The sequence below is a fragment of the Pleurodeles waltl genome, chromosome 5 (assembly GCF_031143425.1).
Source record: "Pleurodeles waltl isolate 20211129_DDA chromosome 5, aPleWal1.hap1.20221129, whole genome shotgun sequence".
In the NCBI taxonomy this organism is placed as follows: domain Eukaryota; kingdom Metazoa; phylum Chordata; class Amphibia; order Caudata; family Salamandridae; genus Pleurodeles; species Pleurodeles waltl.
This window is the reverse complement of record NC_090444.1, coordinates 1,731,627,571-1,731,649,663: the sequence shown is the minus strand read 5'-3', so window position 1 is coordinate 1,731,649,663 and position 22,093 is coordinate 1,731,627,571. Positions and strand designations below refer to the sequence as shown.

Below are 22,093 nucleotides of genomic sequence, written 5' to 3'. Positions count from 1 at the left end.
CCACCGCCCCCAGCATCACAGACACAACAACTGACACACGTGCAGACAACACACCAACATTCAATAATCCAGCCACCACACCTTTCCTACCCACAGACACATACTGCTCAAACAATACAGGAAGCACAAGCACCACACACTGGCACACAACCAATGTCAGCAAGGAATCTCACAGCACCTCCACCGCCCCTCAGCCCAAGACACATAAATACCCTCACTCACCCACCCAACAAACACCCACAATCATATCTCCCACAAACACACACCCAAAACATCCACACCAACACCTCTGACTGGATTTGTCCCTGGAATGGGGTGTAATCAGATAGAAAAGAGCTTTGTATTCCCAGAACTGCATGGTAACTCTCCACTTACGGAGAACTGAAGTGTAAATAACACAGTTAAAGTTCAGCTACACATTCAAATAAAATGGAATTGCACCATATGGGTAGGAGCCTACCAGTCGGAGTAATGGATTTGTTACATATATAAAGCTATATATATATATATATATGTATATTTACATACATAAACATATATACAGCATATATACAGCAATATATCTATGCAGAGAGATCCTGTTTGCTTTCTTGGCTGGGCACTGGGCACTGTCAGAATAGCACTTGACAAAAAACACTCAAAACATCAAGGACCAGATGTAGGAACCCAAAAAATAGTGAGTCAGAAATAGGGACTCTATGCGAATCGCTATTTCCGACTCACAAAACGAAATGCCAGGAGAAATCGCTATACCAAATAGCGATTCGGTGCGGAGTCGCACCGCAATTTGTGACCTCACATTTTGCGAGGTCGCTATTTGCGAGGTCGCAAATTGCACAAGGGTGTGGTCCGGTGTCGCAAGTTGTGACTGACTCGCAAATTGCACGCAGGTGCAAATTAAACTGTTGAAAAACCCACTTCCTGGTTCTGAGCGATGACATCAGAACCAGGAAGTAACCCCATGGAACAGGGAGGAGCCCACCCAGCCCAAACTGCGGAGTCATACCCAGGTGAGAGGAGCTGCAGCAACAATGGCTACACAGGACAAGGAGACACCCAGTGCTGGCAGGAAAAGAAAACAAAAGGTTTCTGAGAAGGAGTTGGAGGTGCTCACAGAGGAGTGCTGCCTACACCATGATGAGTTATTTGGAAAGGCAGCAATGGGTGTCCCTGACAGCCACAAGAAAGAAATCTGGCAGGACATCCTCGACAAAATCAATGCCATCGGAGTCAGCCACGCACACTGGATGAGGTCTGCAAAAGGTGGTATGACCTTCGCTCCAGGACCAAGGAAAGGGTGGCGGAGCACATGAGGGAGATGCATGGCACTGGAGGAGGACCATCTACTGTACCACCCCCTATAGCCATCAAAACCATGGTGGAGACCACTCTGGAGCTGGAGGCTTTACTTGGCATCAGAGCCCTCAACAGTTCAGCACCAGGAACATCCAAAAGTAAGTACCAAAATTAACGTATTTACACCAGCCTATGCACCATGCACACAACCACAGTACACATAAGCATGCACCTCCAGAATCGCTCCATTCCCAGTTTTGCAACCTATTGAACAGTGCATTATGGGCAATGTAGTACAGTAGTCCAAATATAGAGAAATGTTTATTCTGAGGCATCACACATATGTAAGGTACTGACAGTGCTTCCCCTGTGTCCCACAAGGACCCACCAAGAGCGCCACTGTGCAGGTAGAGGAACAAGGCACATACACACAAGAGGAGGCTGCCACAGACACCGCAGGGTAGTGCAGGACAACACCACCCATGCAGTCAGCACCAGAGGATATGGATGATCCTGATGTGGGTTTAGAGGCAGCCAATGTGACACCGGGGCCAATGTCTAGGGAGAGTCAACCACAGAGATCAGCTCGCTCAGTGCTAGACGACAATGCACAATGCAGTCAGCGCGTAGGGAGAGTGTCACCGATGAGCAATTGTTGGGACTGGAGGCATCCTTACTGCAGAGTCACTGGCTGCAAAATAGACATAAGGGGTTAATGAATTGTAACCTTACCAGACTGCAGAACACATTCACGCAGGGGTTTGCAAATGTGGACAACCAGTTCACTACAATGAACGCTCACATGGCAAACCTGACCTTTTCCATTGACAACTTGGTCAGGGAAATGGTGGCCGACAGGGCACATGCACGGAGCAGGGAGTGCAACACTGCTGCCCGTTTAGACAGACTAAGGGGGTTATTACAACTTTGGAGGAGGTGTTAATCTGTCCCAAAAGTGACGGTAAAGTGACAGATATACCACCAGCCGTATTATGAGTCCATTATATCCTATGGAACTCGTAATACGGCTGGTGGTATATCCGTCACTTTACCGTCACTTTTGGGATGGATTAACACCTCCTCCAAAGTTGTAATAACCCCTTAAGTGTGTCAATAGGGCGCCTGGCTACCACAACAACCTTCCTGTCAAGATGCACATTCAGTCTGCAAGTCGAACTAGGCCATTTTGCAGGTGATGTGGCTAGAGGACTTGGCTGCATTAGCCATGCAGTGGACCTGCTGGGGACCAGACAGACAGCAAGGGGCAAGGGGGAAACCCCCAGGGTAGTGAGGAGATCTCCAGTGTCAGCAGTGTGTCTGCCACTGATGCACGAGTCTTGCGGAGTAGCATTCCCGCCAGGGATCCGGGGACCAACAGAGAGTGAGCCATGGTGGCCGCAGTCACAGGAGGCTGTGAGCTACTAATATGTGGTGTGACAGAGGCACATACACTTAATGTGTCAGACTACACTTTTGGTTTTCATTATGCAGTTTAGTTGACTATTGTTTCCCCATTATAGTCCTGAAATAGAAGGTTTAATTTGTTGAACTACACAACTGGGCTATGTGTGTCTTACATTAGTGAGTGTTGTCACAGTTGCCATGTACCTGCCAAAGTAGTGGGTTGCAATGTGGTTCTGTCTCTGTCTGCCATCCATTGCGATGCTTCCATCCCCAGGCTGTTGACGTGGTAGCTCTTGCTCCTCATCCTCCAAATCTGTGTAGTCGAGGGTGAGATATAGCCCACATCTGGCGGCAATGTTGTGTAGGATGGCACAGGTAGCAACGATCTTACATGCTGTTTGCATGCTGTTTCTGGGTCATACTGAAGTGCTCCTCCACTTTTGTGCAGGCATCTGAATCGTGACTTCAACAAGCCGAACGTCCTCTTTATTACAGCTCTGGTCCGCGATGTGCAATGTTGTATCGCCTCTCATTCTGATTGCCAGGTGTTAAGTATGGGGTGAGTATCCATGGTCTCAGGGCATATACACTGTCACCTGTTTGACAAAAGAGGCAAACTTAGCAGGGCATCACAATAACGTCTAGTTAAAGCATCAGAGTGTACTCGCCAGTACCTAATAAATATCCTTCTCCAAACTCCCCACATTCTAGGCGTTGGTGTATCCCACTGTGCCTGAATATGCATGCATCATGTGTACTCCTGGATATTTATCCACAATGTCAGTAATGACATTATGGGCATCAAATACCACCTGGATGTTTAGTGAGTGGGTACATTTCCTCTATCGGAACACATATTCCAGATTTGCAGGTGGGCAAATTGGTATATGTGTCCCGTCCACACACCCTATTACATGGGGGAAGTTGGCAATTCTGCAGAAATCCAACTTGGTGCTGTTAATTTCTGCCTCGTTCCTGGGAAGGTATATATATCTGGACATGTGTGCGAGTATGCCATCTAGGAAACGTCTGAAGAATCCTGAGAGGGCACTTTGGGATATCCCACCTGCCACTGCAATCACCGCCTGATAGCTACCCGGGTCCAAGAGGTGCAGTGAGCATAGCACTTGCACATGTGTGGGGGTGGCGCAGCCGCGCATTGTCTGGCGTTCTGGCTGAGGTTTCAGCAGTTCAATGATCTCTAGGATAACTGCGCTGCTCAGTCTGTATTTATCATAAATCTCATCCTCAGTTTGTTGGAATAGTGTCTGCCTGGTTCGGTATATCCTCTCCTGTCTCTGCCTCCTCCTCCTCTGCTGGGCAGCCTGGACTCTCCTCCTCCATGCAATCACGTATAGTGCAGCCATTTTGAGTAACCCAGATGCCTTCTGGGTCTCCTTTTATACTTTGGAATCAGTGGTAATCTGGGTTTTCAAAACTGGCTTTTTGCGACTAGTCGCAATTTGCGACTGCCTTGTACATTCAGATTGCGACTCACAATTTGCAACTTCGTAATTGCGAGTCGCAAAATCAGGTCGCAATTTTTGCAAGTCAGTAATGGGTCGCATCACTATTTTGTACTCCGAAATGGGATTTGTACATCCCATTTCGCTTTTTGCGAGGTCGCAAATAGCGCTGTGACCCATTTGGAACTCTCAAACGTTTCCTACATCTGGCCCCTAGTGAGTTTACATACTGACTTTTTACAACCACAGTATCCGCAGGCAAGTGATGTCAGGTAAGAATAAAATACTCCAGGTAAAATCTAGTACCATTGACTCCACAAAACCCCTATTCAATAAGGGACATCAAATTTCTAGCATGTAAATTACACATAAATACTTTATATTATCAATAGAAGAGCCTACACTCAAGTCGATGGTTGTTACAAAGATTAGCATGCTATACCTTAAGGTATTGCATGTAAAATGGGTCAAGGAATCTCTATCTATGCCACTATAGGTGATCATTTCATATATAATTGTTCACTTACAACACAACTGTTCCTATAGGGGATAGCTGGAGCACCCAACAGCCTCCTTTCATTGACCATACTGCCTGAAGCTAGTTGCAGCAGCGCTCCTGCTAATCTCAAGGGGAGGAGCGGGCGGGGGAAGGGATGGGGTGGTAACAAAAAATAATAAAATAAAAATTTAAACATACCCTTTCCTGATGGAGATGCCTCGCTCCTCTCCTCTTTGTCTGGTATCCAAGCATTCACTGGGAAACCAGCACAGGCTACCCAGCAATCCTGGTACTGCTTTCATACTAAACTTAGCATGAAAGCCGTGTCAGGATTGGTCTAAGTAGCTTGGACTGTTGCTCAGACACAACCCTGAGGTCAGTGCAGTTTACACAGCTGGGCTGGAGAAACCTAAGTGCGCATGTGTGTTTGACCAGCTTGAGATGGCCGGACAAACACACATGCTCACTTGGGTGCACTCTTTCCTTCTCCCCCTCCCCTCTCCTGTGGCCCAGCCTTGCCACTCCCTGAACACACTGCTTGCCAAGCCAGCAGCTGAAAGATAAAATGATAATTGAATATCGTTTTATCCTTCAGCTCCTGGCATAGCCAGTTGGGTGATGCTCCTTCACCATTGCGAATGAGCTGCCCCTGGCTAGTGGTAGGTCTTACACAGAGATATGCTGCAATACACCCAAAACATCCACACCAACACCTCTGACTGGATTTGTCCCTGGAATGGGGTGTAATCAGATAGAAAAGAGCTTTGTATTCCCAGAACTGCATGGTTACTCTCCACTTACGGAGAACTGAAGTGTAAATAACACAGTTAAAGTTCAGCTACACATTCAAATAAAATGGAATTGCACCATATGGGTAGGAGCCTACCAGTCGGAGTAATGGATTTGTTACATATATAAAGCTATATATATATATATATGTATATTTACATACATAAACATATATACAGCATATATACAGCAATATATCTATGCAGAGAGATCCTGTTTGCTTTCTTGGCTGGGCACTGGGCACTGTCAGAATAGCACTTGACAAAAAACACTCAAAACATCAAGGACCAGATGTAGGAACCCAAAAAATAGTGAGTCAGAAATAGGGACTCTATGCGAATCGCTATTTCCGACTCACAAAACGAAATGCCAGGAGAAATCGCTATACCAAATAGCGATTCGGTGCGGAGTCGCACCGCAATTTGTGACCTCACATTTTGCGAGGTCGCTATTTGCGAGGTCGCAAATTGCACAAGGGTGTGGTCCGGTGTCGCAAGTTGTGACTGACTCGCAAATTGCACGCAGGTGCAAATTAAACTGTTGAAAAACCTACTTCCTGGTTCTGAGCGATGGCATCAGAACCAGGAAGTAATCCCATGGAACAGGGAGGAGCCCACCCAGCCCAAACTGCGGAGTCATACCCAGGTGAGAGGAGCTGCAGCAACAATGGCTACACAGGACAAGGAGACACCCAGTGCTGGCAGGAAAAGAAAACAAAAGGTTTCTGAGAAGGAGTTGGAGGTGCTCACAGAGGAGTGCTGCCTACACCATGATGAGTTATTTGGAAAGGCAGCAATGGGTGTCCCTGACAGCCACAAGAAAGAAATCTGGCAGGACATCCTCGACAAAATCAATGCCATCGGAGTCAGCCACGCACACTGGATGAGGTCTGCAAAAGGTGGTATGACCTTCGCTCCAGGACCAAGGAAAGGGTGGCGGAGCACATGAGGGAGATGCATGGCACTGGAGGAGGACCATCTACTGTACCACCCCCTATAGCCATCAAAACCATGGTGGAGACCACTCTGGAGCTGGAGGCTTTACTTGGCATCAGAGCCCTCAACAGTTCAGCACCAGGAACATCCAAAAGTAAGTACCAAAATTAACGTATTTACACCAGCCTATGCACCATGCACACAACCACAGTACACATAAGCATGCACCTCCAGATTAGCTCCATTCCCAGTTTTGCAACCTATTGAACAGTGCATTATGGGCAATGTAGTACAGTAGTCCAAATATAGAGAAATGTTTATTCTGAGGCATCACACATATGTAAGGTACTGACAGTGCTTCCCCTGTGTCCCACAAGGACCCACCAAGAGCGCCACTGTGCAGGTAGAGGAACAAGGCACATACACACAAGAGGAGGCTGCCACAGACACCGCAGGGTACTGCAGGACAACACCACCCATGCAGTCAGCACCAGAGGATATGGATGATCCTGATGTGGGTTTAGAGGCAGCCAATGTGACACCGGGGCCAATGTCTAGGGAGAGTCAACCACAGAGATCAGCTCGCTCAGTGCTAGACGACAATGCACAATGCAGTCAGCGCGTAGGGAGAGTGTCACCGATGAGCAATTGTTGGGACTGGAGGCATCCTTACTGCAGAGTCACTGGCTGCAAAATAGACATAAGGGGTTAATGAATTGTAACCTTACCAGACTGCAGAACACATTCACGCAGGGGTTTGCAAATGTGGACAACCAGTTCACTACAATGAACGCTCACATGGCAAACCTGACCTTTTCCATTGACAACTTGGTCAGGGAAATGGTGGCCGACAGGGCACATGCACGGAGCAGGGAGTGCAACACTGCTGCCCGTTTAGACAGACTAAGGGGGTTATTACAACTTTGGAGGAGGTGTTAATCTGTCCCAAAAGTGACGGTAAAGTGACGGATATACCACCAGCCGTATTATGAGTCCATTATATCCTATGGAACTCGTAATACGGCTGGTGGTATATCCGTCACTTTACCGTCACTTTTGGGATGGATTAACACCTCCTCCAAAGTTGTAATAACCCCTTAAGTGTGTCAATAGGGCGCCTGGCTACCACAACAACCTTCCTGTCAAGATGCACATTCAGTCTGCAAGTCGAACTAGGCCATTTTGCAGGTGATGTGGCTAGAGGACTTGGCTGCATTAGCCATGCAGTGGACCTGCTGGAGACCAGACAGACAGCAAGGGGCAAGGGGGAAACCCCCAGGGTAGTGAGGAGATCTCCAGTGTCAGCAGTGTGTCTGCCACTGATGCATGAGTCTTGCGGAGTAGCATTCCCGCCAGGGATCCGGGGACCAACAGAGAGTGAGCCATGGTGGCCGCAGTCACAGGAGGCTGTGAGCTACTAATATGTGGTGTGACAGAGGCACATAAACTTAATGTGTCAGACTACACTTTTGGTTTTCATTATGCAGTTTAGTTGACTATTGTTTCCCCATTATAGTCCTCAAATAGAAGGTTTAATTTGTTGAACTACACAACTGGGCTATGTGTGTCTTACATTAGTGAGTGTTGTCACAGTTGCCATGTACCTGCCAAAGTAGTGGGTTGCAATGTGGTTCCGTCTCTGTCTGCCATCCATTGCGATGCTTCCATCCCCAGGCTGTTGACGTGGTAGCTCTTGCTCCTCATCCTCCAAATCTGTGTAGTCGAGGGTGAGATATAGCCCACATCTGGCGGCAATGTTGTGTAGGATGGCACAGGTAGCAACGATCTTACATGCTGTTTGCATGCTGTTTCTGGGTCATACTGAAGTGCTCCTCCACTTTTGTGCAGGCATCTGAATCGTGACTTCAACAAGCCGAACGTCCTCTTTATTACAGCTCTGGTCCGCGATGTGCAATGTTGTATCGCCTCTCATTCTGATTGCCAGGTGTTAAGTATGGGGTGAGTATCCATGGTCTCAGGGCATATACACTGTCACCTGTTTGACAAAAGAGGCAAACTTAGCAGGGCATCACAATAACGTCTATTTAAAGCATCAGAGTGTACTCGCCAGTACCTAATAAATATCCTTCTCCAAACTCCCCACATTCTAGGCGTTGGTGTATCCCACTGTGCCTGAATATGCATGCATCATGTGTACTCCTGGATATTTATCCACAATGTCAGTAATGACATTATGGGCATCAAATACCACCTGGATGTTTAGTGAGTGGGTACATTTCCTATTGCGGAACACATATTCCAGATTTGCAGGTGGGCAAATTGGTATATGTGTCCCGTCCACACACCCTATTACATGGGGGAAGTTGGCAATTCTGCAGAAATCCAACTTGGTGCTGTTAATTTCTGCCTCGTTCCTGGGAAGGTATATATATCTGGACATGTGTGCGAGTATGCCATCTAGGAAACGTCTGAAGAATCCTGAGAGGGCACTTTGGGATATCCCACCTGCCACTGCAATCACCGCCTGATAGCTACCCGGGGCCAAGAGGTGCAGTGAGCATAGCACTTGCACATGTGTGGGGGTGGCGCAGCCGCGCATTGTCTGGCGTTCTGGCTGAGGTTTCAGCAGTTCAATGATCTCTAGGATAACTGCGCTGCTCAGTCTGTATTTATCATAAATCTCATCCTCAGTTTGTTGGAATAGTGTCTGCCTGGTTCGGTATATCCTCTCCTGTCTCTGCCTCCTCCTCCTCTGCTGGGCAGCCTGGACTCTCCTCCTCCATGCAATCACGTATAGTGCAGCCATTTTGAGTAACCCAGATGCCTTCTGGGTCTCCTTTTATACTTTGGAATCAGTGGTAATCTGGGTTTTCAAAACTGGCTTTTTGCGACTAGTCGCAATTTGCGACTGCCTTGTACATTCAGATTGCGACTCACAATTTGCAACTTCGTAATTGCGAGTCGCAAAATCAGGTCGCAATTTTTGCAAGTCATTAATGGGTCGCATCACTATTTTGTACTCCGAAATGGGATTTGTACATCCCATTTCGCTTTTTGCGAGGTCGCAAATAGCGCTGTGACCCATTTGGAACTCTCAAACGTTTCCTACATCTGGCCCCTAGTGAGTTTACATACTGACTTTTTACAACCACAGTATCCGCAGGCAAGTGATGTCAGGTAAGAATAAAATACTCCAGGTAAAATCTAGTACCATTGACTCCACAAAACCCCTATTCAATAAGGGACATCAAATTTCTAGCATGTAAATTACACATAAATACTTTATATTATCAATAGAAGAGCCTACACTCAAGTCGATGGTTGTTACAAAGATTAGCATGCTATACCTTAAGGTATTGCATGTAAAATGGGTCAAGGAATCTCTATCTATGCCACTATAGGTGATCATTTCATATATAATTGTTCACTTACAACACAACTGTTCCTATAGGGGATAGCTGGAGCACCCAACAGCCTCCTTTCATTGACCATACTGCCTGAAGCTAGTTGCAGCAGCGCTCCTGCTAATCTCAAGGGGAGGAGCGGGCGGGGGAAGGGATGGGGTGGTAACAAAAAATAATAAAATAAAAATTTAAACATACCCTTTCCTGATGGAGATGCCTCGCTCCTCTCCTCTTTGTCTGGTATCCAAGCATTCACTGGGAAACCAGCACAGGCTACCCAGCAATCCTGGTACTGCTTTCATACTAAACTTAGCATGAAAGCCGTGTCAGGATTGGTCTAAGTAGCTTGGACTGTTGCTCAGACACAACCCTGAGGTCAGTGCAGTTTACACAGCTGGGCTGGAGAAACCTAAGTGCGCATGTGTGTTTGACCAGCTTGAGATGGCCGGACAAACACACATGCTCACTTGGGTGCACTCTTTCCTTCTCCCCCTCCCCTCTCCTGTGGCCCAGCCTTGCCACTCCCTGAACACACTGCTTGCCAAGCCAGCAGCTGAAAGATAAAATGATAATTGAATATCGTTTTATCCTTCAGCTCCTGGCATAGCCAGTTGGGTGATGCTCCTTCACCATTGCGAATGAGCTGCCCCTGGCTAGTGGTAGGTCTTACACAGAGATATGCTGCAATACATGCAGCAGTAAAGAAAGTTTCCAGACTCTGGATTCCATGTGCATGCTACCTATACAAATCTGAAACTTTACTGAATAACACGCCTTACTGTTTGCACCTTAGTGGGCCCATATTCAGCCTTAAAAGCCCAGATACACATAACAAGGTTAGAATTCTAGCATGCAAACTGGATTTATAGCTCTAAAGGCAGACCAGTAAGAGCAGGGCCACTTAGAGAAATGTGACTAAACTCTGAGCAACTTTGCCTAGTACTCTTGTGCTCATTTCCACATATGATAACAAACGAGAGGAAGCAGCGTTCTGAGTATGCTTCTCAAATGTGCATCAAACAATGAACTTCAAGTAAGAAAGTGGAGTATTGATTAAAGAAGTGAGTGACCCCTCCTCAAATAATAATCACTATCCTTATCAGGGGGAGCATATGTCACTAAATAAACATCTGGTTAACCCTCTAGGAGCTTCGCACAAAAACGAGCTTAACTTAGTGGCAGTGCTTACAGTATTATGCAGCAATCAAACTGTAATAAAATTAAAACACAGCACAAGAAAATCCCACAATAATTTAGAAAAATAGAGTGCATTTCGAATAAAATGCCACCTTAACAACAAAAATCCAATAAGTAGAACCAGAGTTATGATTGTTTAAAGTTTAGCACAAAATCAGAGTGTAAATTTACTTTGAAGTGTAACTTAAACTTGGATTATGTGAATAGCCAACAGCAGAAAACGTATTCAAGTATATAGCTGTCAGGCCCTTCATTTCGGTGGGAACGTTTCCATTACACTTTTTCATTAAATTTACAATGGATATATGACTAGCCAAAAAGTAGTAACTTATTCTAAAGTGAAAGGTACCTTTGTGAATCAGGCCCTGAAGACCCATAAGATATGGGACTACACTACAGAGCCTAAATGATTCTTCAGCCAATCTTTTATTCCTGCATCTTCAAAAATACACCACTGTAGACTATAATGTCACAGTGATTATTATATGGTCACATGCTACTGACAACAGAAAGATCCAACCAGAAAAATGCACGTTGGGGTAATGCACTACGAAACAATTGTGAAGTTGAACACACAGCACAAATAAAAGCCCAAACTGATTTAGAAAAATGTGATAAGCATACAGGCACCACTATGAGTAAAATAAGATTTGCAGAACTGAATTTGAATATTTTCTGAAGTAGGGCACAATAAAAAGCTGATGCTGCTGTCAAAGTCAGATAAGTCATTATTGGTCTCCCGCTGCTGCCTACATTGTTGGTGCTTAAATCTATAAGCAGGACATTTCAGGATTAAGCAGCCACTGAAGGTACTCTAGTGTTTGGGTAGATTTGCTGCCTTGCACTTGTCAAAGGTTTTATATTCAGGCGTACTTACATTTTTCTTTCACAAAATACTCTAACTCAGCCATGCTAGATGCTGTAACTGAACACTATATCTATTTCTGCAATAGCAGGACCTAGTTTGATGTTCTTGACTGAGACATTTTTGATTTTGATGGAGGATCACCTGGCACTTCTCCGTGAGGAAGTTACGGCTCTCTTGGCCAAGGGAGCCACAGAGAGTGTCCCTGTTCCAGAAGTTGGTTGTGGTTGTTATTCCCTCTACATTCTGGTGCCCAAATAGGACAAAGGCCTAGAACTCCAGTCCCTCAATCTCTTCCTCAAAAAGGAGAAGTTCAAAATGCGGACTCTTGCTCAAGTCCTATCTGCCCTGGACCCAGAAGACTGGACAGTAGCATTGGACTTGTTGGACGTATATTTCCATATTCCTGTCCTGTCTGCCCGCTGACGGTATTTGCGTTTCATGGTAGGCCAAGAGCATTTTCAGTTTACTGCGCTCCCCTTTGGCCTTACCAGCACCCCTTGGGTGTTCACCAAAGTGATGGTGGTTGTCGCAGCTCATCTGCAAAGGGCAGGGGTTTCAGTGTTCCTCTACCTCGATGGCTGTCTGTTGAAGGTGGGCTCACCCCAGGCTGTCGTCTCCCACCTCCAGAAAACGTCAGACCTCCTATGTTCACTGGGATTCACTATAAATGTGCTGAAGTCACACCTGACTCCCTCTTGGACGCTCCCTTTCATTAGAGCTTTTCTGGACACAGTGCAGCTTTGGGACTATTCTCCCAAGCAGTCAAGGATACTCAGGCTAAGATACTGAGGCTGCTGGGCCTCATGGCTCTTGCATCCTGCTGGTGACACACACCAGATGGCATATGTGGGCTCTGCAGTGGAACCTAAACTTCCAGTGGTTGCAGCATCAGGGGAACCTCTCTGGCATGGTCCAGATCTCAGCGGGAACTGTGAAAAGTTCTGCAGTGGTGGCTTTTGAACCGCGATTGGGTCACAAGCAGATACCTCTCCCTTCTCCAACTAGATCTGACAGTAGAGACATATGTGTCATTACTGAGATGGGGCAGCAACATGGGAGAGGTGGAGATCAGAGGCATTTGGTCTGCAGCGGACTCCGGGCTCCATATCGCTCTTCTGTATCTCTGGGCGATCAGGCTAGCCTTGAAAGCATTCCTTCCCTCTCTGCAAGGAAAAGTGGTGAAGGTTTTCACGGACAACACCACAGCCATGTGGTACTGCAACAAGCAGGTTGGGGTCAAGGACCCTTTGTCAAGAGGCTGTGCACCTCTGAACTTGGCTGGAACATCAGAGCATATCCCTGGTAGTTCAACATCTGGGGGGCATTCTGAATGCTAGAGCAGACAAACTCAGCCGGCAATGCCTGGTTGATCACAAATGGCATCCCTAACTGGAGGTGGCGCAAAGTCTCTTTCAGCAGTGGGGAGAGCCTTGGTTAAGTCTGTTCACCTCTGCAGAGAATGTGTAATGTCAGCTGTTTTACCCATTGGAGTGTCTAAGTCTGCACTAGGTTGGCAATGCTTTTCGTCTTGAGTGGAGCTGAAGCCTCCTATACGCCTTTCCACCCATATCACTTCTGCCCAGAGTTCTCAAGACGATCAAGCACGACTAGGCCCAAGTAATTCTTGTGACTCCAGACTGGGTACAAAGAGTCTGGTATCCCAAGCTCTTGAGCATGGCCATTAATCCTCCAATCAGACTGCCCCTCTGGGAGGATCTTCTGTCGCAGCAGCAGGGGACAGTTCTCTATCCGAACCTGTCCAGTCTCCGCCTTCTTGCATGGAGATTGAGAGGCAGCAGTTGACAGCGTCTGACCTTCATCCAGAAGTCTGTAATGCTATGTTGGCAGCCAGGCATCCCTCCACCAAACCAGTATATGCCTGTCGTTGGAACAAATTTGTGGCATGGTGCACAGACAAGTCTGTTGACTACCTCTCTATCTGAGGTCCTCTTGTTTGTTCTTTCTCTAGCCCAGCAGGGTTCTGTTTTGCCATTGTAAAGGGTTGTCTGCTATCTCTTCTTTCCTGAGATTACTTGACTAACCCTCCTTATTTAAATCTCCTATCGTTGATTGATTCCTGAAGGGTCTTACCCATATGTTTCTCCTTCACTGTTCATAATGCCCCAATCTGATTTGAACTTGGCTCTTACTTTTCTGAAGTGTGCTCCTTTAGAGACAGTTAATAATTTTACCCCTAGGCTTCTCACTCTAAAAACAGTCATCCTTATAGCCATCACTTCTGCCCACAGGGTCAGTGAGCTGCAGGCTCTTTCATCGAAGCCATACTTAATTTCCAACCATCCTCACAAGGTGGTGCTTCGTACCAGGGCTTCCTTTTCATAAAAAAGTGGTAACGCCTTTTCATGTAGGCCAATCCATCACTTTGTCTACTTTTTAAATGCTCCTCATCATTCTAAGTAAGAGGAGAGACTCCACCGCCTGGACCCAAAAAGAGCATTGGTGTTCTATCTTGATTGTACAAAAGAGATCCGAGTGGATGATCAACTCTTTGTGGGTTACGTGGGTGAGAAGAAAGGTCAGGTAGTTCAGAAGAGAACGCTCTCCAGATGGGTTGTTATCTTCATTAAAATGGGCTATGCATTGGCTAAGAAGCAACCCTTGGAGGGTTTGAGTGCTCACTCCACCAGAGCAACAGCTGCAACCACTGCATTAGCAGGCGGAGTTCCAGTCCTGGATGTCTGTCAGGCAACGTGGGTGTCATTGCACATATTCACCAAGCAATACAGCCTGTATAGTCAGGTCCAGAGGGACAGGTACTTTTTCCCGGTCAGTACTGCAGGACTTCCTAGTATGATTTTAGTTCGCAGACCCACCTCCTGAGATGGCATTTCTTGGGTATTTTTTCTTAGGTAAGGAGTCTGCTAACTAGAAGTCTGAATAAGTTACTTACCTTCAGTGACAAATTATCTGGTAGAAACATATTCTAGTTGCAGATTCCTTATCAACCCACCCATCCTCTCAGCTTGGGAACTGATTTATAGGGACAGGGATTCCCCTTTCAGGGCCCTAGCTCTGGTGCACCATTTTCAGTGTTCTTCATGGCTCCACGCTCTGGCGTGGAAAGTCGTGAAAAGAAACTGACGTCAGCACGCTGGAGTGGCACTTAAGTACAACTGCGACATCATCACGGCAACTACGACTAATAAATTAATAAAAATATTTAATTCTTAATTAATTATTACAGTTTCAATAATGATGTAAAATGTTTAATTGGTTTTGATTTTATATCTATCATTTTCATAATAAGAGTTTTATATTCTGGTCTACTAATATGTTTATTAAAATATGTTATGTGTTTGAAGGACTTTCCCTATTGTTGCACAGACTAGAGTGAGCAAAGTAAATTTTGCACCTCTGAATTCCAACGCATTCCCTACTGTTGCACAGACTGGAGTGGGAATAGTAAATTTTACACCTCCAAAGTCCAACACTTTCCCTACTATTACACAGACTGGAGGGGCAACAGTATATTTTACCCCATCAAAGTTCAATGCTTTCCCTACTGTTGTACAGACTGGAGTGGGAATACTAAAGTTTACCCCTACAAAGTATAATCCTTTCTCTACTGTTGCACAGATCAGAGTGGGAATGCTATATCTATTTTTCTCAGACTTTATTATTATTTAATTATTTGTTTAATTTTATATTATCTTCATATATATATATATATATATATATATATATATATATATATATATATGTATTTAAACATTTTTAGTAAATGTGTTTTTATTCTGATTATTTTGGTAAGTTATTTAAAGTTTTGTATTTGATTTTGTTACATTTTGTACGCTTTATAAATTTATATATATAAAAATAAATTTGTTTTTATTAGTAGAAAATTGTAACAAATACAGACATGTAATATAATGTAAACTATATATTTCAATATTAGTGGAATGTATATATATATATATATATATATATATATATATATATATATATATATATATATAAACATACATAAACACAAACACACATATTTATATGTGTATGTTTATATTACTATATATATTTAGTATTAAATGTTACTTTTATTTATTTATCATTATACATTACAGTGAAATGTATTAAAATATGTAAGATTTACTATTTTAAACTATGGCCCATATTTATACTTTTGTAGCACCGCATTTGCGTAATTTTTTGACGCAGAAATAGTGCAAACTTGCAAAATACTATTGTATTTTGTAAGTCTGCACCGTTTTTGCGTCAAAAAGCGGCGCAAATGCGGCGCTAAAAAAGTATAAATATGGGCCTATATATATAAACATATATAAACACACACATATATATATCAAAACACTTTATTCGGTTTGAAGATAATCAATCATAAAAAAGGATAAATAAGCAATACAATACATAAGAACAGCTTGCAATAGGCCATTATGTAAATCCCATCATATCCTACTAAGACAAAAGTATGAACAAATAAAAGAATATCAATCCATAATTCATTAAAAAATGATACATCAAACAATTTAAAAACTGTAAAATCCTATTTTGTTTTTTAAAGATGGTCTAGATTACTGCGCCAGGTAATAGCTCCCTTCAAAAAAGATCCCTGCCCCCGCCACACCAATGCATCAGAAGCCATATGCAGCCACAGAAAAGCTGGGTGATATTGCACAAAACCCATAGGCCTCAACAAGGGAAGCAAGAAACGACGCCTAAAAGGCGCATAAAAATCACGGAACAAAGTAAAGTGAATCAAAGTCTGCAAAGACACACCATCGCAGGGGCAAGGTCTGAAGGATTTTTCATCGAACTGACCTAGCGGAAAACATAGGTTACTTCTAATAACCCATAGGCGAAATTGCGTAATGAGAGTCCTTTCCCTCACATTTCTTATCTCTAAAAGATAGGGCTCCCGGCCCACCCGATTGTTAGGATGATAAAGTCCATTACAGATTTTTTCCTTAATTCCTCCTCCACTCTTTTAGCCAACCGGATTTTCAGAAAATTAACCTTAGCCCAATGTTTATCACGGCTGGTCAGGCCCTCAGGAGCCTCAAACATATCCGGCTGCCCCAAATCATAGGCTACCTTTCTTATATACATCAGCCAGGGAATATCCTTCACATGATCACAGGCCAAGCAATCCCACAGGATCTCTTTGTTGAGAGAGGCACATTCATTAGTTCAAATAGAGATCCAAAACAAGAAGGGAGAAAGCTGGATGGTATCTTGTACAAACTCAAGATCTAATTCCATGTGTAGGCAAAAACCAGAGGTGTTTTGGCCAACTCCTAGTAACCTTCTGCAAAAACAATTTTCCTCTACTGCAGGGGCCCTGTTGTCCGTAAACCCCCAGAGTGCAGCTCCGTACAGCAAGTCTGGGAGACATTTACGCCTATAAACTTCAAGCAGAGACTTGATAGGTTTATTTCCCACCCTTGCGGCAAAGTCAAATGTAGCACCAATAGTAGCATTAGAGAACACCCCTCTTCTGGAGGTACAGGGTTTCCAGGTGCCTTTATCATCAAAAATAAGCCCTAAATAGGGGAAATCCTGAACCTTGATAATTACTTGCTCTTTAATCCTCAGCTCCCCCACCCTGCTAAGAGGCTTCCCAAGGACCATGAAATGAGATTTTCTACAATTAATCTCTAAATCAAGGGCTGTCATAAAAGAGTCATAGGCTCTGACTGCTTCTCAGAGACCATTCATAGTGGGGCCATAAGCACTGCATCATCCGCATAGATCAATACGGTAACACTGGTACCATTAATTTTAGGGGAATCCCTACAGCGTTCCACTAGGAAATCACACAATCCATTAGTATACAAAAGGAAAATGGTAGGAGCCAGAACACATCCCTGACGCACACCCCTATTTAGCTCAAAAACATCCGAACAGTCCCCATTTGTCCCCACCATCACATTAGCATTAGTCCCTGAGTGCAGATACCGAAGCAGCTCCACAATATGAGGGTCCCTGTCTAGCTGGTTTAGCCTCTCCCACAGCTTTGCCCGATTTACCTTATCAAAGGCACAGCTAAGATCCATAAAGGCAAGGTAAAGAGTGCCTTTCCTAGCTTGTGTATATTTCCCAATCACCATCAGCAGGTTAAGGCACTGTTCCCGGGTGCCAAGCCCTTCCCTAAAGCCGTACTGTACACGGCTCAAAATTTCGTTTTCAGCCATCCAACTCTCAATGCGCCTTAAAATAATCCGGCCCAAGATTTTGGCCGAAGAATCAAGAAGGGAATAGGGCGATAGGACTTAGGATCAATATGCTACTTGTTTGAAGTACTTTCCCTATTGTTGCACAGACTAGAGTGAGCAAAGTAAATTTTGCCCCTCCGAATTCCAAAGCATTCCCTACTGTTGCACAGACTGGAGTGGGAATAGTAAATTTTACCTCTCCAAAGTCCAACACTTTCCCTACTGTTACACAGACTGGAGGGGCAACAGTACATTTTACCCCATCAAAGTTCAATGCATTCCCTACTGTTGTACAGACTGAAGTGGGAATAATACATTTTACCCTTCCAAATTCCAAGGCTTTCCTTAATGTTGTACAGACTGGAGTGGGAATACTAAAATGTACACCTACAAAGTATAATGCTTTCTCTACTGTTGCACAGATTAGAGTGGGAATGCTATATCTATTACACTCAGACTCTAATACTTTTTAAAATAATTTTTAAATTTATGTAACATTATTGTTTGGTTATTTGTTTAATTTTATAGTATCTGTACAGTATATATATATATTTTTAAACATGTTTAGTAAATGTGCTTTTTATTCTGATTATTTTGGTAAATTATTTAAAGTTTTGTATTTGATTTTGTTACATTTTGTACGCTTTATATATTTATATATACAAAAATACATTTGTTTTTATTAGTAGTAAATTGGAACAAATACAAACATGTAATATAATGTAAACTATATATTTTAATAATAGTCAAATATTTTAAATAAATATATATATGTGTAAATATATTTAATTATTTATATATATATACACACATACATAAACACACACACACGTATTTATATGTGTATGTTTATATTATTACTATATATATTTAGTATTAAATGTTACTTATATTTATTTATAATACATTACAGTGATATATATTAAAATATGTAAGATTTACTATTTTAAACTATATATAGAAACACACACACACATATATATATATATATATATATATATATATGTTTTTTTTTTTTTTCTGCCAATTTAACATTCAAGTTAAGGAAGCCGCACTCACAGGATTCTGATTAGTCCTCTTTTATTGAAAAAGAAAAACCCCACCAACTTAGTTGCAGAGAAGCAACCATTTTTACAGCTCAGAGGGCCATCTAAAAGTGGAAATTGTTGGTTGCAGCAGACAGCAGGAGTAAAGCAACACGTAAAAACATCAAGAAGAAGTAATAATTCCATAGAGGAGTACTTAGGAGCCATTACAGGGGTAAAGTACCCACAGGCACTAAGTAAAAAATGGGCAGGGGCTCTGGTGTCTGGTATAGTTTGGACGTGAGCAGATGGAGACGGGTTTGCATTTGGCGCACCCCTGCATGCAACCACACCCTGCAGCAGCTTAAATACTAGACCTCCCTTTCTGGCTTAGCATCTAGAGTACTAACCTGTCCAAAATGGCATGTCATCCAGCACCAATAAGATCCATGTTGCTGCAAATGAAGGGCCGGATGGTCATGGAGGCCGCAGCTTTTTTTGCAAAACAATTTATTATAACAACAATAAAGCTGGGCCCAGGGTCTCACCACAGCAACTAGTCACCTCTCTCCAACTTCATCCAAGCTATTATTGTCTTGAGTCAGCAGCACACATCAAGTGCTGGCTGAAAACCGGATATCCCATAGAGCTTCTTGCAGCATAGGAGCTAGTAATAAAGCGTGACTAAGCATTTTAGTGAGGTGATGAGGACAGAAGGACTAAATTGTATTAGTCTAACCCCTAATGTGCGGTACATGGAAAAGCTGAGTAATCTGAAACACCTATAATTATCAAGGGTATGGAATTATGAATGGACGTTCCTACATAATCTACCTACTTACATTTTCTCAAAATCCTCCTAATGGGCCATTCTGGAAACTTCAACTGAAGAGCTCCAGGAGGCTCTATGCCTTCACTGCTAAAGCATTTTCCTTTGCCCCAAAAATACAAACTTGAACATCATGACCACCAGTGGTGCATCTTCCCAAAGGAAGGCACCTTGCCTTGCTCTTACAGATGAAGAAAAAATGACAGAGTCACACATTTCTTGAAGTATTGAAAATGTTCCTCCAGGTTTTCGTAGCTTGACTCTTGCTCTAGGCAAGACTGCTGGTTCAAGGATGACAGTACTTATGTTTGTAGCGACCATGCCTGTCCTACAACATGTCACAACTGTCGTCCCAACCCTCCCGGCTCACAAGCAGCACCTCACCAAAACCCCAAACAGTAAAAGGTGACTTGTGGCAGCCTTTACCATGCGTAAAGGCTGCCACAAATCAAGTGTGCGACATCTCAGGGAGTGTCGTGGTTAAACGGAGATTACCGCTTTCTCACATGAACAACATGTCTCAGTCAAACACAGGCAATGAAGATGCAGTAAGGTTTTATTAGGTTTTATTTAACAAAACTGCAATCTACAATACGTTGTATGGGCTGCAATGATAAGGATAATGAATAAGGCAAGAAACAGAATGGTGAGCACAAGAGTCATTAATACGAAGACCCCACCATCTTGCAATAACGTGTAATGACATGAGATGTGTAATATGTCCTAATACTCTAATATGATGTACCTAATCTCTAACCTAGAGAGAGCTAGGTATGTTAAACCTAATCTGCCAGTGCCATGTCTATGAGAAGAGCCCCCAACCCTTGTTACCTTGGAATGAGGTCCCTAGCTGAGACTCCGTAGGGACACGAAGACTGGGTCAGCGTCAAGGCAGCTTGCAGCATCGATAGCAGTGATGGCATCTGGTCGGAATCCCTCTGACTATCTGTCTAAGTGAGGTGCATTTATACAGAACTGTTCGACGTGAGGTGCATTTATACAGAACTGCTCGAACCCTTGACGTAGATCAGTTCCAAAACAAGACAGGCTTGGGACGGCAATTTATGTACACAATTCCCTCAAAGCAGTAAAGAGGGAAAGTACCTAATGTGAATACCTACAGTTTGTTTATCTTTGTCGCTTGATATTGATGTCTTAGCGCGGTGGCACTGTTAATGTGAAACTAAAACTTTGGCCTAACTAGAAACAATGCAGCCATCTTGAAAACATTTAATTAAATAATGGTGCTAAAACAGAGCAAGCTATGTAGGGTAACAAGGTCACAGGTCCGCAAGCCAGAAGGCTAACCTAACTCCTGTTTCCTATTAAAACTAGATAGGATTTACTACAAGGTCTTTCTTGCAATGCTCAGTGCTTGAGGGCAGGCTGCTATGCACCAGGTCTTTCTCCAGAAAGGGCTTCTACAAGATGCAGTCCACAGTGAACAAACTGGACTTCTTTAAATCATGAGTCCTTGTCCCTTTTCTGGCTCTGTAGCAGCAACCTGGAGGCAACTACTTTACCCATGAAGAACAGACATAGTATGTGGGCACCAGCAGGTGTCAGGTGTCCATGGGCACAGTCGTCTTACTTCAGGTGCTGTCTTCTCGTGGCCAGAGATATCCGTCACGTTTTTGACAGAGTAACACCCTCCTCCAAACTCTAAATCAGGTCCTAAATGTTGTCTGCTTTCTTACAAAGTTCCTACCTTGTCTTTAGCACTTCTTTTCTCAGTTTACTGCAGACCTTCCCACAATCCCTCACATAAAATGGCCCTAGCTTTTTTCCAACTGCAGGAGCCTTATCCATTACCCCTTGTGAAGATATGATTTCCTCCCCTCTGTAGTGCTAGACCTTGATGTCTCTCCTGTTGGGAATACAGTCAGAAAGTGTAGGATGGCTCTGGGAATTAATAGGTTCATTTCCTGACAGCACAATTTGGGATTGTGACTGAAGGGTAAGAGCTCAGAAAGTGGTCCCTTGTGATGCCACCTGTTTCTACCCCATTCCAGATGGCTAATCATTCCTAAGGGGCCACTGTCAACATTGTGTCAACTGCATTCTTTCTTTCATATGCAAAGCCATTATATTTCTGGAGTAGGGTCATTAACACCCAGCCAAATATGTACATTTATTACCTGATTCACAAAGGTGAACTTACACTTTTGTGTAAGTTTACTCTTTTTTCTGTATTCACAAACTATGAGTTAATAGTAAGTTTACAATTGCAGA

At 43.7% G+C, this 22,093-nt stretch overlaps 1 protein-coding gene across 1 annotated transcript in view; it reads left to right on the top strand.

Moving 5' to 3' along the window:
* Positions 1-22,093, top strand: part of LOC138296717 (cytochrome P450 2K4-like) — a 304,271-nt gene that overhangs the window by 264,482 nt on the left and 17,696 nt on the right. The gene's annotated exons all lie outside the window — the stretch shown is intronic.